The sequence below is a fragment of the Balaenoptera borealis genome (assembly GCF_965194805.1).
Source record: "Balaenoptera borealis genome assembly, chromosome: 2".
Lineage (NCBI taxonomy): Eukaryota > Metazoa > Chordata > Mammalia > Artiodactyla > Balaenopteridae > Balaenoptera > Balaenoptera borealis.
The window spans coordinates 9,384,319-9,402,982 of NC_138867.1; the positions used below are offsets into that span (position 1 = coordinate 9,384,319).

An 18,664-nucleotide genomic window follows, 5' to 3' on the forward strand; every position below is an offset into this window, starting at 1 on the left:
ATACCCCGCCAGGTGACGGCCTGGTGGAGTGAACTGACCTCGTATTTAAAAACCTTGCCCTCTGCTTGCGTGGCCCCTAGTAGTTTGTTTACTAAGCGAGGCAGAGGCAGGGCCACCGAGGTTATTCGAATCAGGAAGGCTCTTTGTTTCGGTGTAGTTTATTTTGTGTTTAGTCTCTGGCACCAATAAGCAGAGTTTTGTGTGTGTGTTTTGCTTTGTGAGTGCGTGTGTTTTGGATGTGGCTGTTCTGGAACAAGCTGACTCTTGTGAACTGAATACAGAAGTGAAGACATGACTGAACATCTGTGACTAGTGAAACGCATTTGCTAACCCGTAGAAGGTAGTTAGGTTGTTTTTAAGCAGTTTTATCTTTTTAGAGTTTATCGAATAATTTCGTGAGTCTGTAGAGGAAATTACTAATCGCTTTCCTGTTGTTGCGGTTATCGGTGAAGATACATTTATGCTTTGGGTTTATTATGTGGGGATATAAGCGTCTTGCAACCTTACGGGTTGCGATTTTGATGATTTTAAATGAAGATCGTTAGGGACTGTCGTGGTGTGCAGTAATGGGTGATGAAAAGTTTGATGTTGTCTGTATATGTGATGCGTGGAGGGGATCAATTTATCATTTTTTTTAAAGAAGTCTTTCGATAGGAAAACCTCAACTGTAATGACATTTGCATGTTATACTTGACAGTTTACAAAGCATAGTTACATGCCTTCACATTTGATCTAAGATCCCTATGGAGTAGGTAGGTATTATTATCTTTTATAGGTGTGGAAGTTAGTTATTTTAATAGTTTGTCCAAGTTTCACACCCTAGTAAGAGAAAGATTTGAACCTAGGTATCCTGATTACACAGTTTTCCTTTCATTATGCCTGAGTTGTTTTTATTATATGCCGTGAGTGAAAGGTAATCACCACAGGAGACTCCTTTGGAAAAAATAGTAAAGTGAAACTGCTGAGGAGGTTAGGAATTACTTTCTTTTGACAGGTGGTCTTAGTGTGTAAATTTCCATCTACATCCATACATCCTTTTGGATTCAAATTTTAATGACTCACTCTAGTAATGAATGTGTTTATTGATTTATCAATTGATATATACTGGCATGTTTTATTAAATTCCCATTCTTTGAGCTTAAGCACTTAGTACTTGCATACACTTACCGTATGATAGTGGTGATTCAGGAATTGCAGAATCGCAAAGGTGGACTCATGAAAGAAATATTTTCCGAGTGCTTCTAATGCACTGCCCACCCCCCTCAGTCGGGGTAAAGTACAAATGATATTTATCTACTGACTTGAACACTGTTCTCTATTGAAATAACTGACATTTACTGAGGACTTGATGGATGGCATGTACTTCACTAAACATTTTATACACATCTCATTTAACGCTCTTAAGACTTTTAGGTAGGCACCATTCCCTTTTTACAGATGAGGAAACTGAGGGTTAGTATGATTAAGTAACTTGCCCAAGGTCATACAGGTAACAGATGTCAGAGGCAAGATTCCAACTCAGGTCTGACAGACTCCGTGGTTAAATTTATAAGTGGATACCCAGTGTCCAGTGTTGAGATGACTGTATTTTTGTCACTCCCTTTATAAGATGAATTATCTACATAATTTGACAAAGCTTTACCTTGCATTTGTTTTATGACACTGTTAGTCATGAAATGAAAGTGAATCTTAATACTGCTCATGCCTAATTTTGCATAATTCCAAATTGGAAGTCTTCTGAAATTTTCAAAGTTAGTGTAAATTTAACTTGAAAAAATGCTGGAAGGAAAAGGAGGATTACAGAAGATTTCAGGATAAAAATGACAAAGTGAAGACACCAAAAAGCTTGGAGACAACTTCTGTTTGCTGAATGAGTTATTACAGGTTATTTCTTAAATTAAAAAAATGCAATTGGGTTTTTATTTGATTATAAAAGAAACATTTTTTTTTTTTTTGGTAGGAGACTTGGAAAATATGGCTAAACATAAAGAAAATAAAAATTTTTTAAATCTTTAAATTTTATCACTCGTTAAAAACACTGTTGATGTTCTTCACTTATCTATTTTTTAATATGTTAATCTGAGCAAACAGAAATCTGAAATGCCAACCTGCAAAGAGATTGTTAAGCTCTTCCATCTCTTTTAAAAGTTGCATGTTGCTTTCCTTCTCATGGTACCATATATGATGTTATAATGCTCAGAATGTTTCATATTTGTAGTAAACAAGACTGAATTCTATTAGAAAATGGGTTGTTTGCCAGATGGATTTTGACCCTTCATATTATGTGTTTGCTAGGTATTAAAGATCTCTAAAGTGTTCAGTGTATTAAGTTTTATTTTTGTAAAATCAACAGTTTTATAATCCATTCTTATAATACAGCCATGCCTTGTTTTATTGTGTTCACTTTATTGAGCTTTGCAGATATTAATTTTTTTTACAAATTGAGAGTTTGTGGCAACCCTGCATTAAGTCTATAGGTGCCATTTTTCCTGAAGCATTTGCCCACTTCATGTCTCTGTGTCACATCTTAGTAATTCTTTCAAATATTTCAAATTTTTTCATTATTATTATATTTGCTATGGTGATCTATGATTTACTGTTGTAATTGTTTTGGGACACCATGAACTGTGCCCACAAAGACAGTGAACTTAATAGGTAAATGTGTGTATTCTCACTGCTCCACCAACTGCTGTTCCCGTTTCTTTTTTTCTCCTTGGGGCCTCCCTATTCCCTGAGGCCCAACAATATTGAAATTAGGCCATTAATAACTCTGTAATGAACTCTAAGTATTCAAGTGAAAGGAAGAGTCGCATGTCTCTCACTTTAAATCAAAAGTTAGAGATAGGTTAAGATTAGTGAGGAAAGCATGTTGAAATCCGAGATAGGCTGAAAGCTAGGCCTCTTGTACCAGTTAGCCAAGTTGTGAATGTAAAGGAAGAGTTCTTGAAGAAAGTTAAAAGTGTTCCTGCAGTGAACAAATGGGTGATAAGAAACATCCATATTGCTTACGTAGAGAAAGCTTTAGTTGTCTGGAGAGAAGATCAAACCAGCCACGACAGTCCCTAAAGCCAAAGCCTAATCTAGAGCAAGGCTCTAGCGCTCTTCAATTCTGTGAAGGCTGAGAAAGTTGAGGAAGCTGCAGAAGAAAAGTTTAAAGCTAGCAGAGTTTGGTTCATGAGGTTTAAGGAAAGAAGTTGTCTCCATAACACCAGAGTGCAAAGTGAAGCAGCAAGTACTGACGCAGAAGCTGCAGCAGGTTATCCAGAAGATCCAGCTGAGATAATTCTTGAAGGTGGTCACGCTGAAAAACAGATTTTCAGTGTAGATGAAACAACCTTATCTTTGAAGCAGATGCCACCTAGGACTTTCATAGCTAGAGGGGAGACGTCAATGCCTGGCTTCAGAGCGTCAAAGGACAGGCTGATTCTTGCTGGGGCTAATGTAGCTGGTGACTTGAAGCTGAAGCCATTGCTCATTTACCATTCCAAAAATCCTAGGGCGCTTAAGAATTATGCTTAATCTACTCTGCCTGTGTTCTGTAGATGGAACAACAAAGGCTAGATGACAGCACATCTGTTTACAACATGGTTTACTGAATATCTTAAACCCACTGTTGAGACCTACTGCTCAGAAAAAAAGAAGGTTCCTTTCAAAATATCGCTTATTGACAATGTACCTGGTCACCCAAGAGCTCTGATGGAGATGTACAACAATATGAGTGTTGTTTTCATGCCTGCAAACGCAACACCCATTCTGTAGCCCATGGATCAGGAAGTAATTTCAACTTTCAAGTCTTATTATTTAGGAAATACATTTCATAAGGCTATAGCTGCCATGGATAATGATTCCTCTGATGGATCTGGACAAAGTAAATTGAAAACATTCTGGAAAGGATTCACTATGCTAGATGCCATTAAGAACATTTGTGGGGGCTTCCCTGGTGGCGTAGTGGTTGAGAATCTGCCTGCCAATGCAGGGGACACGGGTTCGAGCCCTGGTCTGGGAAGATCCCGCATGCCGCGGATCAACTAGGCCCGTGAGCCACAATTACTGAGCCTGCGCGTCCGGAGCCTGTGCTCCGCAACAAGAGAGGCCGCGATAGTGAGAGGCCCGCACACCGCGATGAGGAGTGGCCCCCACTTGCCGCAACTGGAGAAAGCCCTCACACAGAAACGAAGACCCAACACAGCCAAAAATAAATAAATAAATAAATAAAAAAGTTAAAAAAGAATATCAGTTTCTTAAAAAAAAAACATTTGTGATTCTAACACAACATTGTAAATCAATTATACTTCAATAAAAAAAAATAAAATTTAAAAAAACATTTGTGATTCATGGGAAGAGGCAAAAATATCAACACTAATAGGGGTTTGGAAGAAGTTGATTCCAACCCTCATGGATGATTTTGAGGGGTTCAGGACTTCAGTGGAGGAAGTAACTGCAGGTGTGGTGCAAATAGCAAGAAAAATAGAATTAGAAGTGGAGCCTGAAGATGTGACTGAATTCTGTAATCTCATGATAAAATTTTAACAGATGAGGAGTTGCTTTTTATGGTTGAGCAAAGAAAGTGGTTTCTTGAGACAGAATCTACTCCTAGTGAAGGTGAAATGAAAAGTTGTTGAAATGACAACAAAGCATTTAGAATATTAGGTAAACTTAGTTGGTAGGGCAGGGGCAGGGTGTAAGAGGATTGACTCCTATTTTGAAAGAAGTTCTGTTAGGTAAACTGCTCTCTATCATCAAATATTTGAACTTCAGAGCTTGAGGAGATCTTAGATCTTCCTCATTTTATCGATTAGGAGTCTGATCCTGCAAAGCACTGATATTTTTCAGTTTCAAAAAAAAAAATCTGTTCTTTGCTCAAGGATATACATATTTTAAAAGTAAAAGCACTGCAACATTGGAATAAATGTTGCAAGTATTGATGTATGAAACTCTCATTAAGATATTAAACATTTTGCCATAGTAGTGTGCTCTCAGTTCAGCCCAGTGATATATAGAGCTGACGTTTTTCTTTTTCATTTTTCTAAATTACTGCTCACACTAGCAGAATGTAATATAAAATCTCATCAGCCTATTTTTATGGACTGCCAAAACAATTGTTTTTTATGCTTTATGAATTATATTCATTGGGAAGGGATGAAGCTGAACTTTATCATAATTGATCATGTTCTGTATCTATTATGGTAAAACCTTGAGGTGACTTAGATTTGGAAGTAATGGGTTAAAAGGATAGGAAGTTGTCAGAACCAGACAGCTAGTTACTGTCTTTCTAGAACCACATGGTCTTTCACCTCTGCTTCCAGTAATGCCTGCTTCATTCTTCTTGCCACAGATCAACTTTCACTGCTTTGGCATGCTTATGGGCAAGCATACATGCACTTATTTGACAAGTGTTTATTGAGCACCTGTTACGAGCCAGGCACTATTTTATGTACTTGGGCTAGGCTGGTAACAAAATAGACAAAATCCCTTCTTTCATAGAGCCTATGTTCTTGTTTTTGGCTTGGTAGAGGAGCAGGGGAGGACAGAAAATAAACATGTAATAAATTATATGGCATGACTAGATGGTTATACGTGCTGCGGAGAACAGTTAGTTGGGAGGGAACAAGATGGGTGAGAGAAGGATGAGATGAAGCTGGATTACAAAGGAGCATGAGTTAATTTTGGTGGTGATGGATATGTTCATTATCTTGATTGTGGTGACAGTTTTACCAGTGTCAAGCGTTATCAAGTGATATCCTCTAAGTAAGCGTATTTTATTGGCTGTCCGTTATTCCTCAGTAAAACTTTTTAAAAATCCATTGTTTTTTACTCATGCATGGCTTTGTAACCTCATGTATTGATCATTTGGTAGCTGTTGAATCAAGTTATGCAAATCTTCCAAAGCTTGACACATTTTCCTGTGTAACATAAAAGTCACATTCATTAACGTCACCACTTATCTCAGAAGGGCTTTAGGTATTGGAGAAGCTGTCGTTCTTATTGTGGTGGATATAGGTTTTCTAAAATCCTAATATTTGCTTGGAAGTTTTATTTTTGTCATTGGCAGCAAATATTGTCAGTGTTTTCCTTGGTTCTTAGGCTCCCTTCATTCTTTTGTGACACAATGCCTGCCGAATACCCAAATCTGTCTGAATAATTGTCATTTTGTTGTTGTTGTTTTGTTTTGTTTTGTTTATAGTAAAAATGGTGTTTCGTGGGAGGTGGAGGTGGGGAAGCAGTTCAGCTGGTAACTCCAAAGAATAATACAAGTGCTTTTTCTTGAGACAACCACTGCTGTTGAGCCTGAGTCCAGGAGTGAGTCCACACTGTCTGTATTTTTCACTTCTAAAATTTCCACTTGGTTCTTCTTTAAATCTTCTTTTTCCTTTGCACTTTGGATCCAGTGAGGAGGCAGAAAACACAGTAACTTAACTAGAGAAAGTTGAAAGAATTATTAACCTATGATAAGAGAATAATTATAAAGATGTAAGGACTACGGTAAAAGGTACCCTGGGCCTGAGGGAAAATGTCCAAGTAGGGACAGACTGGGGAGGGGTGAGGGCCCCTCCTCACAGCTGTGGTTCAGACCTCATTGGAGGAGTATGGAGTTGTCCAAGCCAGAGCTCGTGCACAGTTTCCGGGCGAGCAGGAAACAACCCTCCAGGGTGCATGCAGGAGACTCAAGGTTGACGGGGAGGCATGCAGACAGAGTTAGGGTACCACTGTGCGCGCAAGGCCTGGAGTGTGTTGAGCTGATGTCAGTGGGGCTGTGAGAAGTTGGTTACTAAAGCAAACCTGACAGTGCAGCGGGAGCAAGGAGTGCTCCAGTCCTCCTGTGTTGTTCCTCCAGCACCCTCTACCGACAAATTTATTTTTAAAAACTGTTTAAAACAGTCCAGTTTCTTATCACTGAACAGGTGGTACTGAAGGATAAATTTGGAGCTGAGAGGAAATATTCAATACATTGATACTTGGCACACTCCTGCTAAAACTTGGGAGTTATTGCCTGTGCTGCTGAATTTGCATTTGTCCACTGCTGGCAAAATCCTTACCACGAACTCTGTAACTACTGCAGGAGTCCACAGTACCTGCAGTTAGCTGCCACTGCTGTTTTTAGAGCCAGAAGTAGGAAATGGCTTTACTCCTTCCCTCCATCTTATGATCCCACAGAAGAGCTTCTCATTGACAGCATGTAACTCAAGCCTAATCAGCAAGGCAGATGTAGTTTTCAGGCTCCCAGGAGCAATAGTATAGGTGAATGTTAGTTTTGTAATGATCAGTAATCTGGAGAGATAAGAAATAACTAAGCTTTGGGATATATGGAGAATTGGAATTTAAATGTATGCTTTCAAGGCCTAATTACCAAATCCACATTTAAAAAAAATAGGTATACTTTCACAGTCAAAAAGGAAGTGTTTTTCCACAGAATTTTAGCAGTTAAAAATTTCTTTTTCTTGTAATTGTAGAAGTAGCAATGAAACAGTAGAAACCGGGAAAATGGGAAGAAAATCACCCGTGTTCTCATCTAACCAATATAATGGCTATCATTTTTTTGTATTTTCTTTTTTAGGCTGTTTTGGGTTTTTTCCCTAGTTGTAAGAACAGTGTGTATTCATTTTTTCATTCCTGCTTTGCTTACTTAACATTATGCATACTTCCATATTGTCATATAACTGCTATTTTTTTTTTTATTTTTTTTTATTTTTTTATTTTTGGCTGTGCTGGGTCCTCGTTTCCGTGCGAGAGCCCTCTCCAGTTGCGGAGAGCAGGGGCCACTCTTCATCATGGTGCGCGGGCCTCTCACCGTCGCGGCCTCTCCCGCCGCGGAGCACAGGCTCCAGACGCGCAAGCTCAGCAGCCGTGGCTCACGGGCTTAGTTGCTCCGCGGCATGTGGGATCCTCCCAGACCAGGGCTCGAACCCGTGTCCCCTGCATTTGCAGGCAGATTCTTAATCACTGCGCCACCAGGGAAGCCCAACTGCTATTTTTAAGGGGCTATAGACATTCGTGTAGTGAATGTACCACAATTTATGTAGTCACACTTCTGGTTTTAGCTATATAGGTTATCCACAGATATTTTGAATACTGTTTTTTAATGTATTTTTAATATTTGTTTACTGTAATCGTAGCTACTAATTATAAAATTTTTGTTGATAATTAGCTATTAAAAATCCTTTGTTACTACAACCAGGTGAATCAAGGTCAACATTAACAGTCATAAAAATCATGTTGATAATGTACCGTTCATATTCTGTGATGAGATGGCACTTTGTCTATGTGATTTTCCTCCCCAGAACCCACAGCCCCACTCTAATCATGAGCAAAAACATCAGACCAATTCTGGGGACTTCCCTGATGGTGCAGTTGTTAAGAATCTGCCTGCCAATGCAGGGGACAGGGGTTCGAGCCCTGGTCTGGAAGGATCCCACATGCCGCGGAGCAACTAAGCCTGTGCGCCACAACTACTGAGCCTGCGCTCTAGAGCCTGTGAGCCACAACTACTGAGCCCGCATGCCACAACTACTGAAGCCTGTGCGCCTAGAGCCCGTGCTCTGCAACAAAGATAAACCACCACACTGAGAAGCCTGCACACCGCAACAAAGAGTAACCCGTGCTCACTGCAACTAGAGAAAGCCTGCGTGCAGCAACGAAGATGCAATGCACACAAAAAATAAATTAATTAGTTTAAAAAAAATCGAAGTCATCAAAAACAAGGGAAGTGTGAGAAACTGCCAGAGCCAAGAGACGCCTAAGGAGACATGACAATTAAATGTAATGTGGATTCTGGGATAGAAAATGACATTAGGTAAAGATCAAGGAAATCTGAATAAACTGTTGAGTTAGGTAATGATAATGTGTCAATATGGGTTCATTAAGTGTAATAGAACTACCATCCTAATGTAGGATGCTAATAAGAGGGGATACTGGGTACTGTGTACGGGGGAGCATTGTCCTGTCTCCTTATATTTTCTGTAAATGTAATCTGTTCTAAAAAAGTGTATTAAACCCTTTGTTTATTAAATTATCACTAGTTTATCACCAGAAGGAAAGTGGAAACATTTTGAAATCTTATGTGAAAGAACTTTCAGGGTAGAGATTGGCTTAAGAGTTAAGATGTACCCAAAACTTTAAGAGTTGTTTTGCATTTTTTCTCATAGTAGATACTTAGAATATGTTTGGATTGTTGGCTAAAAAAACTAATGGGATGGGCTAGCCTTGAATGGGTGTTGACTTCCACAGCTGGCACCAACTTGATAACCTCGCACACTATTGGGTGTTCCCCCTCCCTTTCATCTCATGGGCTGTCTCCATATTCAGTCACTAAGGACTTGAAGGTTTTGTTCAAAAAAAACTTTACTGAGCTAGGTTCTGTGCTAGGAACTTCTAAAAGGTATGCTTTGTGAAGATATTAAGTATTCAAATAAAGCAACAAAAGTTGCCATAGGATTTAACAGAAGAAATTTGCCCTTTAAAACCAGGAAGAGCTTTGTTTTATTGTTCTAGGTAAGTTTGCATTCATAACCAGCAGAGTGCATTGATTTTACTTTGGCCTGAGCAAGATTTGTAATTTTACTGCATGTTAACTTGGTGGAGCCTTACTCCACCACAGAACATTATTTCATTTTTAGTGAAGGGCCTCAGGCTGCACCTTTTGTAGACTGCACTCTCCTTTTGTAGCCTTGGCCTTGTTATTCTCTTGAGGTTTTGGGTGGTGGGATTGATCCTAGTAAACAAAATAGATAATTTTTTCTTTGACTCCTCCCCCCCCCCTTTTCCCCATTGAGGCATTTTATTTGCACATTGTTACATACTCCTAGGAAAAAAATTCCAGGATTTCTCTCCTATGTGTTTTTGTCTTGTTTCTTCATGGTCCTCATGCCAGCTGAGGTTGTGAGTACAGTGAAACCAAGCTAGCAGAATGGAAGTAGGTTATTTTGACATTTTTCTAGATTTTTGAGTTGCACTCCAAATCTGGGCCTGATCACTCCATGCTTGTTTAACTTGCCTGTGAGGTTCACAATAATTTTCCCAGCTCTGTGATCATCTGTGATTTGAAATTTGCCAATGTAAGCATGCTTCATCATTACAGTTAGAAACCAGATGATTTTGGAGCATGGCCTGACAAGAACCTGGCATTTGTCTCTCTTTTCAGCATTGTTAATGCTCTTGAGAGCATCAGCCAGGTCATTCATGCACACCATTGCCGTAGCACGGAAAGATGGTGAAAAGAGTTTTCTTTGACTTTCTGTGTTGGTGGTGGTTGTTGCTTGTTTTAGTTTTAGTTTTGTGAAGCAGCTAAGATCCTTTATAAAACAGGATGGACTGATTTATGTCTTAGTCACAAACTTCCCCCAAACCTGAGCAACAGAGGGTTGCGTTAAGTTTCTCACTGACATCACGTCCAGTGTGGCTGGGGAGAGATCCTCCTGCTAATAATGCTGGTCACTTGGAGATCTAGATTGGAGACCGTGGCTTAGCACATGATTCCACAGTTGTTGAGGCAAGAAAATGCAGTGTGATGGATTGTGTTCATTGGTGCCCAAAGACTTCTATGCAGAAGTGATGCACATCACTATAACTCACATTTCATTGACTAAAGCAAGTCACATGTTCAGGTATAATTTCAGAGGTGACAGGGAAGTGCAGTACTGCCACATACCCAGAAAGCAGAGTGCCAGAAATATTTGATGACCAATGCTGATGATTTCCACAGCCCCTAGCAACATTAATTCCTACCTGGTCGGATGAAATAAATGTGCTCATTGGGATACATTTCAATCTACAACTTCATTAGAACACATTTTAGAGAGGGAACTAATTTTTTTTCATGTCGTTACCTTTTCTCATTTGTTCTTTTTTCCTACATCTGTTTAGACACCAGTACTGTAGAAAACTTTTTGATTTTATTAAAATTAAAGTGTATTTAAAGTTTTCGTTACTTAATGTCTGTGAGTTTTTGACAAATGCAGATAGTCATGTAGCCACCACAATCAAGATATAGTTCTTTCACTCCCCAAAATAACTTCGTGTCTTTTTATGGTCAGCTCCACCCCCGGACCCTGGCAACCACTGATCTGTTTTTGTCTGTATAGTTTTGTCTTTTCCAGAACATCATAAGTGGAATTAAACAGTATGTAGCTGTTTGAGTCTGGCTTCTTACAGCTTAACATAATGCATTTGAGATGTAGTCACATTGTTGCCTGTATCAGCAGTTTGCTCCTTTTTATTGCTGAGTAGTATTCTGTTGTAGGGATGTGCCACAGTTATCCATTCCCCAGTTGTGGAATGCTTGGGTTGGTTGTTTCCAGTCTGGGAGAATTATGAATGAAATTCACATAGGTTTTTGTGCAAACACAAGTTTTCATTTTACTAGGTTAAATACCTAGGATAGGATTGCTGGATGTATGGTAAGAGTATATATGTTTTTATTTTTATTTTAATAGGTATGTAGTGGTAATCTTACTGTGGTTTAAACTTTGTTGTTAATGTAAAAAATACATAACAAAATTTACTATTCTAACCATCTTTAAGTGTCTAATTCAGTGGCATTAAATATAAGCCCATTGTTGTACAGTCATTAGCATCTTAACTGTGTTTTTAATTTGCATTCCTTAATGAGTCAGCATTGTTTTCACTTGTAGACCTTCTTTGCTGAAGTATCTGTTCAAATCCTTTGCTGAATTTTTTTGGACTCTTCTTATTGTTAAGACCCTAATTAGTAAGCTGGACGAAGAATTTGAATATATAGTTCACAAAGAGAACGTGGCAAAATGTGGAAATATCCAGCTTCACTAGTAATAAAACTACTTCTTAAAATTAGCTGTTGTACTAGTTATTTTTACCCTTATATTTCAGTAATGTGTTTCATTAGAGGGAGCAAATCTACTGTTCAAAAGGAAGAAAATTATAAATTTGGAGCGGTAGATATATGTAGGATATTGACATTAAATTATGAAAAAATAAAACATTCAAGAAAACTTGATCACATAACCAGGGTGTGTATGATAAAGTCAAAAAGTTGTCTTTTGGAATTGCGGGTTAGGTTTTAAATCCTCATTTCCTCATTAACTTGCTTGATAATATAGTTGGGCTAGGATTAGAAATAGAGTTTGCTAATCTTAAATCTACTCCCCACTTGTTCTTGACTGTCAGAGGTGGTGGTAGGGTCGAATTTTTTTCTTGTACTGTTTGGCTGGGGTACAGCAGCAGTTACTATCTATAAAGTTTTCTGTCTTGCTGAGTTGCCCTTTCCTGGTCCTTTGGCTAGAGAGAGCAAGCTTTGGGGGGAATTTTTTTGTCTGTTCTCATTGGTGTTTCTAGCTTGCCAGCTTCTCCACCTCAGGCTCCAGTCCAGGATACTTGAGGCAGAACACAAATCCAGAGAACTCACTGCCTTGTGGTTCCTTGGCGTCCCAGCTTCTTTTGCTGATCTGCCTTCTCTTCACCTTTTCGAGTTTTCTTATGTTTGTTTTGTATATGATATCCTGGGTTTTTAGCTGTCCTTGGCAGGAGGAGTAGGCAGAAAACTACTATTTCATCTTGATCTAGAATCTTCATTCGTTTTCTAGTCTTTATTGCTGCCTTTCTCTAGAGCGAACCTTTATCCTTATTTTCTAGATGATATGTGTTTTACATGTTTTTGAATTTTTTTACATGTGGAATTGTATAGGAGTAGGTACTCTTTGTGTCTGGGGTTCTTTATCACTCAGCATCATTTTGTGAGATAAATCCAAATTGTGGTTTGTGGTTTTGGTTGGTTTATTCTTTTTGCCATGAAGTATTATCTTAAATTATATGAATATACCAAAATTTATCCAAATTTATTTGCCAAATTTAGGCAATTTGGGTAGTTTCCATTTTGGAGGCATTATTACGAATAGAGCTGCTATGAACATTCTTGTACATGCTTTTGGACATAAGTATATAGGGAACTATTAATTTTAAGTAAGATATTAGCAAAATACTACACGAATATATACAGTTGATACTTGAACAACACTGGTTTGAGCTACTTGGGTCCACTTATATGTGGATTTTTTCCAGTACTTATATGGTATTGGCCCCCGCCCCATTCGTGGGTGTCATATCTGTAAATTCAACCAACTGCAGATCAGAATTTTCATCTGAATTTGCTTGAATCCGTGGATGTGGAGAGAACCTGCAGATGCGGAGGGCCAACTATGGGACTTGAGTGCCCTGGAGTTTTGGGATACAGGGGGCTCTTGGAAGCAGTCCATGGATGCCGAGGTACGCCTGCACCATAGGCAACATACACTTATAAAATAAGGAAAGAACTTATTTCCCCCAACCCTGATCCCCCCAGAGTAGCAACTGTTAATAGTTTCTTACGTGTTCTTCCAGAATGAATGTTTAGCTATGACCTTTATATACCTGTGCCTTGTGTCAGATTTTTCTCCTGGAATATAGATTGGCAGGGAAGAACCTTTCATTGCTTCTACTCCATGCACACGGACTAGCTAAGGAAATTGAGTTGAGGATATAGAGCAATGGCAGCTGCAGCCTATCTCTTAGGTAGCTTTTCCTGGCCTCCATTTCCCTGATAAGGGGTGGGTAAGCCACTGCGAATCAGGTGTGGCTCGGGGCCTGCTAAACAGCTAAGTGTTTGCCTTGAAGAGTTTTATAGCTGAGGCTTATCGCCATTCTGGTTGATTTATAGCAACAATCTTTGCCTTTCCATTTAGGGAAATATTTATTCATAAAGTACTCTTGAGCAAAACTCAGTCACAACTTCATCATGTGGGGAAAAACAAGAGTCAGTACTGCAAAAGAGATTTGTGATGTTGTTTCTTGGACCAAATTCTGTATTAGAGTCATTTAGATGAAATGGTTTTAAGTTAGAAATGGGTTGTTGGTTGCATAGTACTAGGCTTTTAGGAATGTTGAGACAGATTATTTAGATTTTATTTTGCCTTCTTTCCCTGATGAAGATAATAGCCAGTGAAAGCTTTAACACATTTTAAAAAACATGGTCAGTGAAATAGGAAAATTGCTAACATGAGTTTTCACATTTGTGTGTGTATGTTAAATAAACCACATGCAAAGACCTCCCGCTAAAGAACTTCACTGATAAAATTGGACTTGGTGGGCTTCCCTGGTGGCGCAGTGGTTAAGAATCCACCTGCCAGTGCAGGGGACACAGGTTCGAGCCCTGGTCTGGGAAGATCCCACATGCCGCCGAGCAACTAAGCCCGTGCGTCACAACTACTGAGCCTGCGCTCTAGAGCCCATGCTCCACAGCAAGAGAAGCCACCGCAGTGAGAAGCCCGCGCACCGCAACGAAGAGTAGCCCCCACTCGCCGCAGCTAGAGAAAGACTGCGTGCAGCAACGAAGACCCAACGCAGCCATAAATAAATAAATAGATAGATAGATAGACAGATAGGACTTGGTAGTGTTAGTAAAGTTCAGCTATTATATTTACAAATTGCATGTTAACCTTTGATTGTTTTTTTTAAAGTTTCATTATACAAAATTTCAAACTCACAAATAGATTAATGTAATAAACTTCCGTATAACCAGCATCTAGATTCAACAGATACAAGCATATGGTTGATAATTCTTTTATCTCAACCCTTTCCCTCTTGCCTCCCCACACTTCTGCTGGATTGTTTTAAAGGAAATCCCAGATACGATATCTTTTCATCCATGAATACTTACGTATTCTAAGAGATAATTTTTTTAAAACAAATAACCGCAGTACCAGTATCATACTTATTGTCTTTATCCTCCAAGTTTTAAAGTAACTATCAATGTTATTACTATTAACATGATGATTATTGAATTCTCTTTAGGATTTCTTTATAGTTCCTTCTGTCTTTGGATATAGCCTACTTGGGGATATATGATCATGTTTTAAAGTCTAAAGTAATTATTTTCTGTGATTAAGCTTGATATACACAGGTTTATTTGATTTGTTTTTGGTTTATTTTGCATTTGGATTATTATATGATTTCCACTTTTATTATTATGTAAAAGATTTCTATGGTTCTAAAACAAAGTGATTCAGAAGTCTAATGTTCCCTTCCCTTTCCTTGTTCTTATATAATCAGTGGAGCTTGTGAAGTCCCTGATACAATAATGATAATTTTATGCATATGTGTATTTTGAGAGAGCCATAGTTATTCTCTGATTTTTTTCACATGTTCCATGAGCAAAATCTATGTCTATCTATCTATCAGCATACCTAAACATACCACTACGATAGAGCAGTGGTTCTCAAACTTTTTTGGTCTCAGGATCCCTGTAAATTCTTCTAAAAGATTCAGAAGAGCTTTTATTTGCCGTATAAGAGAATTAAAAAATTTAGAAATATTTATTCGTTTAACACACCCATTATGTGTTAATATAAAATTTTTTTAATGAAAATAACTATATATTCTAAATCCAAAATACTGGTGAGAAGAGTGGATTTGTTTTATATTTACGTACCTTTTAAATGTCTGGTTTAATGGGAGGCAGTTGCATTCAAACAGGTGTCTCATGTAGCCTCTGGAAAACTCCACTGTACAATGGCAAGACAATGAGAGTAAAACACTCTTAGTGTTACGGCAAAAATAGTTTTGACCTTGCAGGGCAATGTGAGTCCAGTCCTGTACTTTAGACTGTCGAGCAGAGCTCCGGGCCTTGATTTAGATTTGTTGTGTTTGCTTAGTTTTCTGTTTATTGGTTCATCCTTCAGAAGGATGGAGTCTACTGAAGATCGGTGTCTGGTCGTATTCACGTGTTTCTCTGTCCTGCTAGTGGAGGTGCTGTCTCTCCAGTCCCACCCCACTCAACCCCACCCGCCCCTCGCAGTCGTGCTGTGGGAGTGTGGGGAGACATGGTGCCTCCTGTGGGTGGGCACATCCCTCAGTCTCCTGCTGTGACGTCCTTGCCGCGGCTCCCTGCGCCACACAGGTCACCTTGTGGGGCTGGTCCCTGTCTAGGAGGCGCCCGACTGGCGATCAGCCGTTCACACCCGTGTTGATACTGTTTCCGGTGTTTGTCCCTGCGTCCCGCTAGCCGAGGTGTGCCCACAAAGGCTGTCCCTGCCCCACCCCAGCCCATCCCCGTATAACTGGTGGCTGACCAGCCACCATGTTGGTGGAGGGTGACGTGGCGACCCTCGTGGTGACCCTCGTTCGTGTAAGCCCAGCGGTGTCTCTTGCTGCTTCCCTCTGCACTGTGTCTTGCTTATGGGACACCCCTTGCCGCGCTGTGGCTACTGCGCCCTACTTTCTACTCCCGCAGCTGCCTGAGAGCTCGCCGGGGAGACAGGATGAGGTGGAACCACTTTGCCCTATGACTGCACCTGTCTCCTCACACTCGCACTCAAACCCACCCTGAGTGGTTGATCCTGCAGTAGCCCTTGCCTGTCACTAAAGTTAATTCACAGGCGTCTAAGCGCTTCTGGCTTCGATACCCTGATGTTGAGAATGACTTTGAGTGCTTGTTTGGCTCCTACCTACAGAACTGTGGTAATTCTAGAACTAATCCATGCTCATGGGCATCAGCGGCTCTGCTCTGATGATTCTAGATGACCAGGATTGCACGTTCTGTGGCCCTATTAAGGAGTCGTTTTGCGTACCATGGCAACCACCGTGACTGGGAATTCGGGTGATGGGAAATCCGGATTCGATTCCATAGAGAAGCCTGGTAATCTGCTACTCCAGCGTAGGAAGGTAGCAGATTTGCCACTCACGACCCGAGGGTGGGGAGGCAGTGATGAAAAACAACACTGGACACTTTCGAGGTCCAGTAATTGGAATGAGTCCACTTAAAATCCTTTAAGGCAGATTCATTGTGTGGCAAATCTGGTACCGGCAGCTGAGGTAATCCCCAGCTTCAGTGGCAGGGTATTGAATTCGGTGCAGTTAAAATGCTGTATGATCTGCCGCGCGGGTTTGTGGATGGGGAGCCTCCGTTCCCCATCCCTACCCCCTGCTTCTCGGCGCCCTCCTGGCTCCTAGTCGAGTTTCTGTGGGCTGAAGTGTGCACTTGAAGAAATTGAAGTACTCAAAGCAGGCGCGAGCTGCCTGCACACTGTTGCTGGAAATCCTGGAATGGGAGCGTGGTTCTATTTTGTTTGTGTTGGAGGTTGATTGTGGAGGCCGATTGGACGGAATGGCTGGGGTGCTCGTACTGCACCGCTAGAGCTCAGTCTTATTGATGCAGGACCGACCACAGTGAAAGCTTTTGCCGTGGATGTTTTCATTACCTAAGGATGAAGGTGAAAATGGGAGGTTTGAAGAGATTCTGATTCCATGTTGTTCTGACCATGAACAATGCCGACTGCCCTCCTTATTTCCGGTAATGTGCCGGTAGCTTATTGCTGGCAGCTTATGGGAAACCGAAGTCCTTCGGATGGTGGTAGCTGGAGTGTCTGGTTCCAGAGCTGAAACTTGAAGGCACAGTGGTGTGCTCTGCGCTTAATTTGACTCAACCTGGACAACCCTACGTGACTCCATCACAGACAGGATTGGCACTTTGATAGCTCTTACGTGGGTGGTGGTGCGCGGCCTTTCTGTGTTGCTGGAGCGATCTGTCTGGCTTATTGATAACCGGGGAGACTAGTGTGCTCACCACTTAGGTTACCCCCAGTGCTTGATATCCCTAACTTCGACAAATATTGCTTAGCCACCCAGGATTGAGCATGCACAAGTCTGTGCTGCTCTTAAGGGGCCGTAACTGCGCCACACTTCCCAACATGTGCGTATCCCAGTCTGACGGGTGCTGGGGATTCATTATTAAATCCATTAGTGCTGGGCTCTGGGTTGCAATTATTCCTCATTCATAAGGAATTCCCTGTAAGAGAGTAGATCAGAAGCTTGCATTAAGTCCTTGCCCGTTGTTCATACTGCCCATTGCCCCTCAGATTGCCCACTTGGGGTTGGCATTTGGTCTTGGTGGATCACCGAGAAGATGGTCTAAATGAAAATCACAACCAGGTTTCGGTAGGTGGTCCTGCGGAAAGACCGCGTTAAGGACCGAGCAAGCGAGCTTGAGGGATAGCTTTCGGCCATCTGTATGTCACCCGCCACCCCAGGCAAGACTGACAGTAGTGCCATGAGAATCACTTGGGGCGGGGGTGGAGGGAGTGAAGGAAGAGCTGCTGCCCTTTGGTGGCCGACCCGTAGCCCTGAGCTTCTGTAGTTTCTGCTTAAGGTGGCCTCTGGCTCGCCTTTCTCTGGCCTTCGTGGTCTTGGGATGCCCCCTCCACACTCTATTGTGTGTGTGTCTGTTCCTGTCTGTCTCTCCCTCTAGGGCCGCTCTGCTGTTTCGATGTGTTTTTGTGAAGTTTAAACTTAGGACCGGACTTAGGACTTTAGACTTTAAACTGTTAGGACAGGAATGGTGAAGTGATTTTGCATATTTCTATCTATAATCTGTTGGTTATGAGGAAGTACGGTTTCAAAGAAAACCACGGTTTCCGTTATTTTCAATTTTGATTTATTTACAGAGCTCTCATACAAAGGAACAATTGACCTTTTTACATAAAAGAAAATTTTTAAGTTTCAGATATACTAGATTATCATCCTGATCACACTTTTTAGTTCTCCATGATGTTGATTAATGTTTTACCTAGTGATAGAGTCTTGCTTTAACATGCAATATTTTAGTTTTTGGTGGCCTATTATTTTTTTAAAAGTTATAACCAAAGATAATTCAATTTTTTTTTCA

At 40.5% G+C, this 18,664-nt stretch overlaps 1 protein-coding gene and 1 pseudogene across 3 annotated transcripts in view; one reads left to right on the forward strand and one right to left on the reverse strand.

Annotated features, from left to right (window-relative positions):
• The window catches only part of LOC309624506 (small ribosomal subunit protein uS8 pseudogene), a 36,199-nt pseudogene extending 17,535 nt beyond the window's left edge, over window positions 1–18,664 (reverse strand). Inside the window, exon 1 of the transcript XR_014249904.1 lies at window positions 39–18,664. The product of XR_014249904.1 is annotated as a small ribosomal subunit protein uS8 pseudogene (transcript). The remainder of the gene's footprint in view (window positions 1–38) is intronic.
• MARCHF6 (membrane associated ring-CH-type finger 6) overlaps window positions 1–18,664 on the forward strand; it is a 76,065-nt gene that overhangs the window by 694 nt on the left and 56,707 nt on the right. The window lies entirely within an intron of this gene.